Source organism: Apium graveolens, chromosome 2 (assembly GCF_009905375.1).
Source record: "Apium graveolens cultivar Ventura chromosome 2, ASM990537v1, whole genome shotgun sequence".
Classification (NCBI taxonomy): Eukaryota; Viridiplantae; Streptophyta; class Magnoliopsida; order Apiales; family Apiaceae; genus Apium; species Apium graveolens.
In genome coordinates, this window is record NC_133648.1 from 313,521,692 (window position 1) to 313,534,113 (window position 12,422).

General features: G+C 33.5%; 1 non-coding gene across 1 annotated transcript; it reads right to left on the reverse strand.

Moving 5' to 3' along the window:
* Nucleotides 1–8,375: 8,375 nt before the first annotated feature.
* On the reverse strand, nucleotides 8,376–8,482 carry LOC141709226 (small nucleolar RNA R71). Its single transcript, XR_012569814.1, has one exon. It is a non-coding gene; the product is annotated as a small nucleolar RNA R71 (small nucleolar RNA).
* Nucleotides 8,483–12,422: the final 3,940 nt, after the last annotated feature.

Consider the following 12,422-nt stretch of genomic DNA (forward strand, 5'->3'; position numbering starts at 1 on the left):
TTAAGTAGGGCTGAGCATTCGGTCGGTTCGGTCCAAAACCGGACCGAACCGAATAGACCGAAAAACCGAATAGTCATTTTTTCTGGGACCGAACCGGACCGAAGTTATATTATGGACCGGACCGAACCGAACCGAAATAATTCGGTTCGGTCCGATTTTGGACCGAATAGACCGAAATTTTTTTCAAAAATAAAATTGCATTATAAATTAAATCACAAATTATAAATTTTAAAATATAATTAAAGTAATGTGATATGTAGAGTTCTAATACTCCATAAATATAATTACAAATTAAAAATTTTGATTATAATTTTTAAGATATATGTAAAATATATATAATACAAAATTATAGTATTTATGATTTGGTCTATTCGGTCTATTCGGTCCGGACCGAAATATTTGTGAAAAGAACCGAACCGAACCGAATTTTAATTCGGTCTATTCGGTCCGGACCGAATAGACCGAATTTCTGAAAAATTTAGGACCGAACCGAACCGAATTAGCACGGTTCGGTTCGGTTTTTCGGTTTCGGTTCGGTTTTGCTCAGCCCTAGTGTTAAGTAAAATGTAATAGAACCGATTTCGGACCGGAAAACAAATTGTATATTTGAAAACTTTGTAAAAAAACTACATGAAATGGACCTTTGAATCATGTAAATCGGGGTTAAAATGAGTGAGATATATTTAAACTTCATACCAAACTTTGACCATTAATATTTCACTCAGATTGACTCCATTTTACATTATTTAAGAATCAATTTTATCTAATTTTCCGCAAAGATTTCAAATATACGATTTATTTTCCAGTCAAAAATCAATTCTCTTAAATTTTACTTAACACGTGGTATCCCAACTGAAAAAACAAATGTACAGGGTTACCACGGATAGAAGTTAATAAATTGATGGTACCAGTGGAATAAGTCAATTTTACGATGGTACCTTTGAGAATATCCCTAAAAAATAATTAAATAAAATATAATAATTATATAATATTGAAATTAATGATACATATATTTTTTATAATATACTTTTGACGGATTCAAATTTGGATATTTAAAATATTAAGATTTAGAATATTGTTAATAATGAATATAATGATTCTCATATATTTATTTTAAAATTTAATAATACCATCACATATCAATATTATATTATTAAAATTGAAAGATATTAAAAATATGACATGGCTACTCATATTTTAATACTTATACCATAAATTCTTTATTTTATAACTAAAATTTTAGTGTACAAAGCCTAAATTCAAATTTTCGTTTTATTTCGAAAACATCCAGTTTTTAGTTATCAGTATTTCTTAAACATAAGAAATCTTATTTCAATGTAAGGAATCTTATTTCGTGTTGGTCTATGTAAGACAGTAAGAGAATGCAAGTTTTTTTTTTCAATTTCATGTATTTTTAATTTAATTTTTAAATATGATATTTGTGTTCATCTGATGTGTATTAACTATTAAAAATTAATTGATTATGAGATTATTTTCTCCCTGACTCAGAGAGAATTATAATTTGAATTAATTTTAGAAGAATAAAAAATACATGTTTTTTTATTTTTAATATTAATAATATTTTTGAAAGTCGTGTTAACTATTGTTTAGAAATATATTAACCAAACAACCAATCATAACCTATTACGCTTAGAATAGCCTATTACGCTTAAAATAACATATAACTTGTGCGATGAATGACTTGATTTTAATATTTATTTTTATTTATATATTTACTTTTTATTATAAAAGGTAAAATATGAAATAAAATAACTAAATTTTCAAAATTTATGATATTATTTTCAATATAAGTTAATTAACCTTATTTTTTGAAAAATATTTATTAATTTTGCGATCCAAATATGTTTTTAATATAAATGGCCAATGAAATAGGTTTTTAGTAGAAAGTCCTGTGACAACGACATGCAAGTATGCTGAGTGTCGGAACTTTGAGAGGATTAATAGATGTATAGCTTGTCTATATGGCATTTTTTTAATTAATTATATATATTTTTAATCTGCAGGATAAACAGAAAATGTTTTTGCCGAGAGGGAGAGGCATGCATTGAGTCAGCATACTCTGTAGCGTAGAATTTTATTTTTTAATTTTTAATAAAAAATGATAAGTGTTAGCCTTTTTTTTGAAAGTGTTAAGCAATTAACCAAACAAAGTCATGTTTTGCGTATAACTGTATAGTATAGATAGATAGTTTGATATTATTTTTTAAAAAAATATTTTTTTAATTTTTTTCTTGATCTATTAATTATATTGTTATATTAGAATTTGAATTACTAAAATTAATTTTGAAAGTGTTTGATTTCCTATAAAAGAGGTAAAAAATAATTTGAGTACAATTAGATATTAAGTTGGATAAGAATTTGTAGAGTTTGTAGTTATATTAGATACTTAATTTATTTTTTAATAAAATTATATTTGTTTAAACTTTATTTTGGAAGGTGTTAGCATATTTTTTAGGAAGGTGTTAACAACCGACCAAACAAAACCATATTTCGCTTATAATAACATAGTAAGTGTTAACGCATTTTTTAGGAAGGTGTTAACCAACTGTTGTGCAAGACATGTGTATACTATAACAAGACTAAGTCAAATTGACAGCCCTAAGTAAGTTGTATGATAATCTAAGTTTGCATTTTGTATTGTATCACTTAAGTCTGTAAAAGTGTAAATAGACATGCTGGAGTATTTTTCTATAAACAGTCTCAAGTCTAAGAATAAACTCTAAAAGAATATCATGAAAATCATGCCTCAGAGACAATGTGAAGAAGCTTGGAGTTGAATAAATATATTTTAGGCAAAATATTCTAAGTCAAGAAATCTACAAGTCACAGATTAAGTCTTATCGAGAAGTCATTCGAGAACTCCAGAATGACTTATCGAGAAGTCAAGAAAAGCTTATAGAGAAGTCTCAGAGATACCGACAAGCCAAAATGAAGACATGAAGATTGGAGAAATCGAAAAGTCAAAATATCACTAGAGATCTCTGAGATATCGATAAGTCAAAATATCACTAGAGATCTCTGAGATATCGATAAGTCAAATTATCACTAGAGATCTCTGAGATATCGACAAGTCATTTCTTCACTAGAGAACTCAGAGATATCGATAAGCCAAAATGAAGACATGAAGATTGGAGACCTCGGCAAGTCTAATTCTCTTATAGAGAACTCAGAGACTTCGATAAGTCAAAACAACTATAGAGCAATAAGAGATCTCAATAGGCCATTATACTTATCGAGATGTTGAGTTCTCTATATAACAAATTGCAGATCTCGATATAAAACTCAAGTACAGAATGCAGATAAGTTAAATATCCAAGATTATCAATCAACAAACAAATCAATCACTGATTTGAAAAGTCTACAAAAAGAAGCTTGGAGAGTAAAAGATCAAAGGCCAAGATTAACTGTCAAAGTAAAAGTAAAAAACATGCACGATTTGAAAAGATACACTAAGCCAAAAATAGAAAGTGTTAGTTAACTTAAAGTAGGGTTTAATACATGCTATTGCATACTGTGTAAAACATCTGTTTACTGTTTTATAAAGTAAACATTGGATGCTTTGTTTAAGATGTAACAAAATAGATCTAGAAAATCTTGTAACTCTCAAGAAAGAAGCTGAGTTCTTAACATATCAAGAACGTGGAAAATCTGTAGCAAAACACTAGCTTGATTTTTATATAAAATTAAGTGAGTTTTGAAATTTTGTGTGCACTATCTTTAGTTTAGTTAGCATAATATTGTTACATTTCTTAGTTGCTTTGTTCACCAAGTTTGTTAGGTAATATAATACACACAGGGGAGGGTGAATTATGTTTTTCTGCTTCTCTTGAAATATTTATGGTTGTGAACAAAATAAATCAAATCTTGTAGTAAAATGTGTTAAGACTGAAATTAAACATGCAACAATAAACAACACAGATCTTTTAAAAATCACTTAATTTTATATTTAAAATTAAGAATATTTTGCTACAAAATTTCTTGGCTCTTTGTTGATAAAGAGCTTAGCTTCTTTCTTGAGAGAATGCAAGAATTTTTTGATCTTGATTGTTACAACTAACAAAGGACCAATGTTAACTTTATATAATAGTTAACTACTGGTTTACACAGTGCATCATAAGAGATGCTATTCACTTTAGTAAACTGTCACTTATCATTCCATTTTAGGAAAAGTATATCTTCAATTTCCGGCTTAGCATATCTTTGCATACTGTGTTAACTTTGATCTTCCTTTGTCAGTTAATCTTCACCCTTGATCTTGCGCACTCTTCAAGCTTCTTTTTGTAGACTTGTTAATCCAACTGGTTGGATTGTTTATTGATTGTTAATCTTGGATATTGAACTGGTCTGTAATTTATACTTTGAGATTTTACCTCGAGATCTCCAGTTAGGCATATAGAGAACTCAACATCTCGATAAGTATATTGGCTTATCGAGATCTCTAATACTCCATAGATGATTTGACTTGTAGAGGTCTCTGATTTCTTCTATAAGAGAATTTAGCTTGTCGAGATCTCTCCACTTCATGTATTCACTTTGAATTATCGATATCTCTGAGTTCTCTAGTGACTTGTTGACTTGTCGAAAACTCAGAGTTCTCTAGTGATATTTGACTTGTCGATAACTCAGAGTTCTCTAGTGAATTTTGGCTTGTCGATATCTCTGAGTTCTCTAGTGAATTTTGACTTGTTAATAACTCAGAGTTCTCTAGTGATATTTGACTTGTCGATAACTCTGAGTTCTCTAGTGAAGAAATGACTTGCCGATATCTCCAATCTTCATGTCTTCAATTTGGCTTGTCGATATCTCTGAGTTCTCTAGTAGCTTTCGAGAGTTCTCTATAAGTCATTCTGGAGTTCTCGAATGACTTCTCTATAACACTAAATCGGTGACTTGTAGAGATCTTGACTTAGAATATTTTTCTAAAAACAGATTTATTCAACTCCAATCTTCTTCATAATTCTTATAAGGCATGATCTTCTTGATCTTCTTTCAGATAGAATTCTTAGGCTTTATATTATTTAAAGAAAAAGACTCCAGTCTGTTCTTTGACATTTTTACAGACTTTAAATGTTATAATATAAAATGCAAACTAATATAACAATACAACTTACTTAGGGTTGTCAATTTGACTTAGTCTTGTTATAGTACATGCATGTCTTGCACAACAAAGTTTAAGTAAATCAAAAAGCCATTAAAATTGTCCAAAACACATTTACCCCCCTCTGTGATGGATTCATTACCTAACACCAACCGAACAAACGAAATCATGTTTCTCTAATAATAATATAGTATTGATATATATTGGATGATTTTCATTATTATTTTACTTATAGTATGCATTTAATTAGACATATATTATTAAATTTCAATATTTTTTGTAGAAAACAACAATTGAACAAATTTTAAATTGAAAAGGATCAATTTTTTTATATATTCGTAGAAATATTAATAAAAATACATAATAGGACTATTTATTACCGGACACTTACTTGAACTTATTAGCAAACGAGGACTGCAACAGATTTTTGATTCAAATCCAAATATTTATATCAAATTCAAATCAAAACATAAATTCGTTTAAATTTTAATATTAAAATTTAAATTTAATCTATCAAATTTCAAATAAGATATATCTAAAAAATAAATATGAAACACATAAAAATAATTTAAATTCTTCAAAATTGAATTAATTAATTATTTTAACGATAATAATAACTTAAGCATTAAGCATCGAAAATTTGAGAATTTATTAATATCCCAAAGAGATTCAGTATCGAACTACAATTACTCACAACACAGGCTTAGCAGTATCAAATTTCCTACCTTTGACAGATCTAACTACACACTATGGAAAAAGAAAATATTGTTGTTCATCGGGATGACCAATCCATTATACATTCAGATCCTCAAGAATGGGCCTTTCACTCCCATGGTAAGAGTTGAGGAATCTACAGATGGGGACATGGTCATTCCAGCACATTATGCTCCTAAAGATCCTTCAGAATATACTGAACCTGAAAAAGAAAAAGTTTATCTGGATAGTGGCTTGCAGCTAATCTTGATAAAGTCGCTTGACAGTGTAATGTACAATAACATTATCAACTGTGACATAGCCAAACAGATCTGGAAAACATAGAGATCTTATGTGTAGGAACATAGGAAGTTAGGTCAAACTAAAGGAGGATTCTGGTTTCTCAGTATGAGAGGTTTATGGCTAAACCAGAAGAAGGAATCACTGAAGTTTTTGAAGGTTCAATAAATTGATAAATGACTTGCAGCTACATGATAAATACTATGAAGCTGAGGAGGTAACCTAAAGTTCCCGCTAGCTCATCCTGGCCATCTTGAACAGAAACTATGAGCCATTAGAGAAGGAATAGATTTAAGCAGAATGACTTTAGAAGTTCTATTAATAAGAGGATTTTATATCTACTTGGAACGCTTCATTACAGGCTTAAGTTGGTGTGTTGGACTCAAGTTTTTAATATTTTTGATATGTTTTTTGTGTTTTTGCATCTCAGACATTAGTTGGATGAATAAATGAGCTTTTCAAGGTAATATACTGAAAGAAGTTAAGAATTTGAAGCCTAAGCCATTCTCATGTTGAAGAACATCTCGATAGCTTCGCGTGAACTATTGGATCGCCAAATTCTGACAAACGGAAATCAAGATATAGAAGAAATAAGAAAAATCAGGAAATTTCAGAAGGTCAGGGCGGCCACGCTACACTTTGGAGCGGTCGCGCTGGATTTGAGAGCGGTCGCGCTGGATTTGAGGGCGGTCGCGCCTGGTCATTTTCGCTGAATCCTGATATGACTTGAATTCGAAGAATTTGAAGCCCAGGTCGTCCAGAAGCCTATATATATATATATAAAGACATTTTTAACAACTACGAGCAAGGAGACAGGGGAGAGAAATACGAAGACCTAGAGAGCACAAGAAGGCTACGGAGAAGAAGACTTTTGCTTTCTTTAGTATATTTGATACTTGGATTCTTGTTTTCGATTTGTCTTTGAACCCTAATACTCTTATATTGTTTTATATCATGCTTTCATTGGAACCCATGGTGACGATGAGTTCGTTTATGAACTAATCGTTATTGTGGGGTCCTAACAGATTTACTTATGGATTTCTATAGTTAATTTGTTTCAATATCTTGGTGTGTGGTGATTGATTGATATCATAGTATTGGTTGTGCTTATTCTTCTTATGTGCGTAGCTAACATATAAGATAGTGTATTAATCTCTATTGAAGCGAAAGTGAATATAGAGATTTAGAACTTGCCATGCTAGCATAGGTTCAAGTATAATTGTTATGCATGATTCATAGGTAATTTTAACCATCTTACTTGCCCTATGTAATCACGATAGATAACTTGCGCATTAAACCTTTATATTGCCAAAATCTATAGACATATAGGGTCTCAACATAATTGGTGTCTATTCAGCTTCTATCTCTTTTGTGGATGTCTGGTAGTAGGGTATTCGTACAACGAAAGTTGGCGTTTACTAGTTTCATGTTATCTGATTAGTTGTCATCACCATTGCATGCTATGGTTAATAACAATGACTTTGAATGAAGTATTTAATGAAGTTAGAATCTCATGTTTGTCTCATATAGTTAATTCAATCACTTTCATTCTTAGTTAATTACATGTTAGTTTAATCTTAGTTATAAATATCTCAACTTGTTATTGTCTTAGCATTGAGCGATAACCATACATTGTTGCATAAGTGCATAAATTGAAGTTAACCTAAACCAGTCTACTTGCGAACGCGTATATTTACATGTAATTTTAGCGCGTATTTTCATTCTAACAAGTTTTTGGCGCCGCTGCCGGGGACTCGGTGTTAATTTTTAGTTTATGTGCTTGACATCAGTGGTCGTTAAAGTTCACTGACTCGGACTCTCTTACTTACAAGGTTTACTTTAGTCATGTGTTTCAGGTACTCTAGTTATCATTGCAATGGGAGAACCAGTAGCAACGAAAGTATTGATGGATTATTCTCAACCAAAGATCAATGACATTTAGTCTAGCATTGTTAGACCAGCCATCATGGATAATACTTTTAAAATCAAGGCTAGCATGATTCAATGGGTGCAGAATTCAATCCAATTTGGGGGTTCTCCAACGAAAGATCCCAGCATGCACATTAAAGATTTCATCGATATCTGCGACACCTTCAAGTTCAATAATGTTTCTGAAGATGCTGTGAAACTGAGACTATTTCCATTCTCTCTGAGGGACAAGGCTAAGAGTTGGTTAAACTCTTTACCAGTTGGTTCTATCACTACTTGGGAGGATCTTTCTCAGAAGTTTCTTACCAAATTCTTCCCTATGGCGAAGACGGCTGCACTCAGGAACGCTCTTACTCAATTTGTGCAGCAATCGCGAGAAACTCTATGTGAAGCTTGGCAGCGCTACAAGGAGATGCTTAGGAAATATCCTCATCATAGAATGCCTGATTGGATGATCATCAATTGTTTTTACAATGGTTCGGGAGCATAATCTAGACCCATGCTTGATGCAGCATCAGGTAGAGCATTATGGGCAAAGAGCTATGAGGAAGCTTCTGGTCTAATTAAACTGATGGCTACTAATGAATATCAGTATCCAACCCAGAGATTGCCACAGGGAAAGGTGGCAGGAGTTCTGGAAGTGGATACAGCTACGGCTATCACTGCTCAACTAAAGGCGTTGTCTATGAAGATCGATTCTCTGGCTAACTATGGTGTTAATCAGTTAACCAGTGTTTGTGAGCTGTGTGCAGTTTCACATGCGACGGAGCAATGCGCTATATCTAGTGAATCAACTCAGTTTGTGAGCAACTTTCAGTGATCACGACAACCAGTTCCAGCCACTTATCATCCTGACAACTGGAATCATCCTAACTTCAGCTGGAGTAAAAATTAGAGTGCGATGCAATAGCCTTATCAGCAGTATGCAACAAAGCAATTCAACCCTCCTGGTTTTCAACAACCGCAATATGCACCAAGACAATAACTCCAACTTCAACAATAAACTTATGGAGGTACAGGTCAATCTTCAAATGAAAAATATGAATTGGAGGAGTCGCGACTTATGTGCAAAAACCAGGCTCTTATATGCCAAAGCCAGGCGGTTTCTATCAAGACTCTGGAGAATCAAACTGGACAAATTGCTAACGCCTTATTGAATCGACCATCAGGAACACTTCCTAGTGATACAGAAGCCAATCCGGGCAAGAGGGAAGTTAAAGAACAGGTGAACGCCATCACCTTGAGATCCGAAAAGGTCGCAAGCCCCCAAATTCAGCAAGACGAAAAGTCTGAAAATTATGTCCAGAATACAGGTGCGTCTACACCTAGGGCTGAGCATTCGGTCGGTTCGGTCCAAAACCGGACCGAACCGAATAGACCGAAAAACCGAATAGTCAATTTTTCTTGGACCGAACCGGACCGAAGTTATATTACGGACCGGACCGAACCGAAATAATTCGGTTCGGTCTGGTTTTGGACCGAATAGACCGAAATTTTTTTCAAAAAGAAAATTGCATTAAAAATTAAATCATAAATTATAAAATTTAAAATATAATTAAAGTATTGTGCTATATAGAGTTCTAATAGTCCATGAATATAATTTAAAATTAAAAATTATGATTATAATTTTTAAGATATATGTAAAATGTATATAATATGAAAATATAGCCTTTATTATTTGGTCTATTCGGTCTATTCGGTCCAGACCAAAATATTTGTTAAAAGAACCGAACCGAACCGAATTTTATTTCGGTCTATTCGGTCCGGACCGAATAGACCGAATTTCTGAAAAAATTAGGACCGAACCGAACCGAATTAGCACGGTTCGGTTCGGTTTTTCGGTTTCGGTTCGGTTTTGCTCAGCCCTATCGACACTCTTGCCAATTCCAAAAAATGAGATTGTAGCTGGAAAAGTTATGCATAAGGATGCCGAGGTGGAACCGAAGAAGAAAGCTGTTGAAAACAATCCTCCTGAGGGTAATACAGGGGATAAACAGGTCTACCCACCTCAACCATATCTTAAAAGGCTTCAAAAGCATAAGTTTGACAAGCAATTTGCCAAGTTTTTGGAAGTTTTTGAGAAGCTGCATATCAACATACCTTTTACTGAAGCTCTAGAACAGATGCCGAGCTATGCTAAGTTCATGAAGGGTATTCTATCTGAGAAGCTAAAACTTGAGTAGTTGGAAACCATTGCTCTAACGGAAGAGTGCAGTGCTGTGCTGCAACAGAAACTACCTCCTAAGCTTAACGATCCAGGAAGCTTCACGATACCTTGCACCATTGGCAATCTGTCATTCCACAAGTGTTTGTGTGACTTGGGAGCTAGCATCAATCTGATGCCCTTATCAGTTTTCAAGAAACTTGGACTACCTGATCCAAAACCTGTGAACATGTCCTTGCAGTTGGCTGATCGTTCCATCACTTATCTGTGATGAGTAGTGGAGGATATCTTGGTTAAGGTGGATAAGCTCATTTTCCCTATTGATTTTGTCATTCTAGACTTTGAGGAGGATAAGAAGATTCTCATTATCTTGGGAAGACCATTCTTGGCTACAAGCCGAACTATGATTGATGTGCAAAAAGGAGAGCTTACGATGAAGGTTCAAGATCAGAAGGTCATTTTAGTGTGTTCATGGCAATGAAGTTACCCACAGATAAAGAAAAATACTTTAAAGTAGAGTGGATCGACTCTGCCATAAATTCTGAGCTTAAGCAATTGCCAAAGTCAGATACCTTAGAGAGAGCCTTAATAAGGGAATCAGTTATTGAAGATGAAGAATGAGTAGAGAAATTGCAGGTTTTGAATGCACCTTCGTGGAAGAGGAAGATATATATGCCATTCGATTCTCTTGGGTTAGCAGAGCTGAATATTTCTCAGGAGCGTCCCGAGCCATCTATTGAAAAAGCTCCCACACTTGAGCTCAACCCACTGCCAGATCAGTTGAGTATAAATTCTTTGGTGCACCCCCTAACAAGGGGTTGGAATGTATTTTTGATGACGAAGAGGGTGGCCGGACGGTTCCTCTCGTGCTTATAGAGGGTCCCTCTCATGCACCACAGACAGTTGATAGGTTTGTTCTTGGTGATGCGCAGTATAAAAGGTTGATTCGGCGTATTGAGGCCATGCATGACATCCACCGATGTTGTGCTGAAGATTTGACACTCGCTCTCGGTACTATTTTTGGAGACACTGGTGTCGAGGTTGATTGGCCACCTGATCCTCCACCCGAAGAGGGTGATCCTCCCGCTAACTAGGTATGCCTGAAATCCTTATTATTACCTTCAATGAGGACATTGAAAATTTTAAGTTTGGGGGTGATAATATAAAGAATAGTTTGTGTGTGTCCATATAGATTCATATAGATTTATGTAGCATGTTTAGTTGTATTTCATTCGTATTTTGCATGATTATTCATATAGATCATATTTGTTTGCATATTTGTTTGTTTTTATGTGAGTTCATATAGTTGCATGTGCATGCATATAACATGATCCCTTAGGTTGAGCTATTTCCGATTGATAAGTTGATGTTAATTTGAGTGTGGTGATGACGAATAGAGGGTTGTTTAAGTTCTAATGAATTGATTTGCATGCCGGAAAAAAATCACAAGTATTATAGGATTGCTTTCGAGCTACATCATGATCATATTTGTTTAGTTGTTAAGATTTAATCACTTGTTTATATCTAGAATTTTTGATATTCTCTTAATGGCAAAAGAACACTGAATTTTAATATGGCGAAAAATATTGGATATCAATGCTAGTTGTGGCTAGGCGTCAAATGGCTAGTAGCCAGCTCATAATTTATGAGTAGTCTAGGGTTGAATGAGATGGAGTGAAACACACTCATTCAGAAATTGTAGGAAAAATAAAAGAAAAAAGAGAAAAAAAATATATGTGTATGCATAATTGGCCAAGAGTGAGCTCTTTAATACTCGAGTTATTAAGTTCTAGGGGACTTTGTGCCTAGTGACCTGAGGCTTTTATAATTTGGGATCCACTAACCTAACACTCGCTACATGGGTATTATTGCATAAGTCTTTTGGGACCTCATTCATTGCACGGTCAAATAAGCATCTTTGTTATGTATTCAATAATAGCGTGAATCCTTGTATAACTCTAGTAGGAAGAAGGTGTTGTGATTCATTGTTTGTTTAACGTATATTCTGTTAATAACTTGTGATTATTTTGATGATAGATAAGTTATGGTTATTGATCTAGTATCGAGAGTATATCTGTTAAGCGTTACACACACGCACGTTTCTGGTTTGTAAGTTGATTTATGGGATTTATGCGAACTCTATTTAGAGTCATTGAATTCTTAGAGACAGTAGTTTGTTAGTTATGGTTATTCTGAGGGATCGATTGCATTACCATT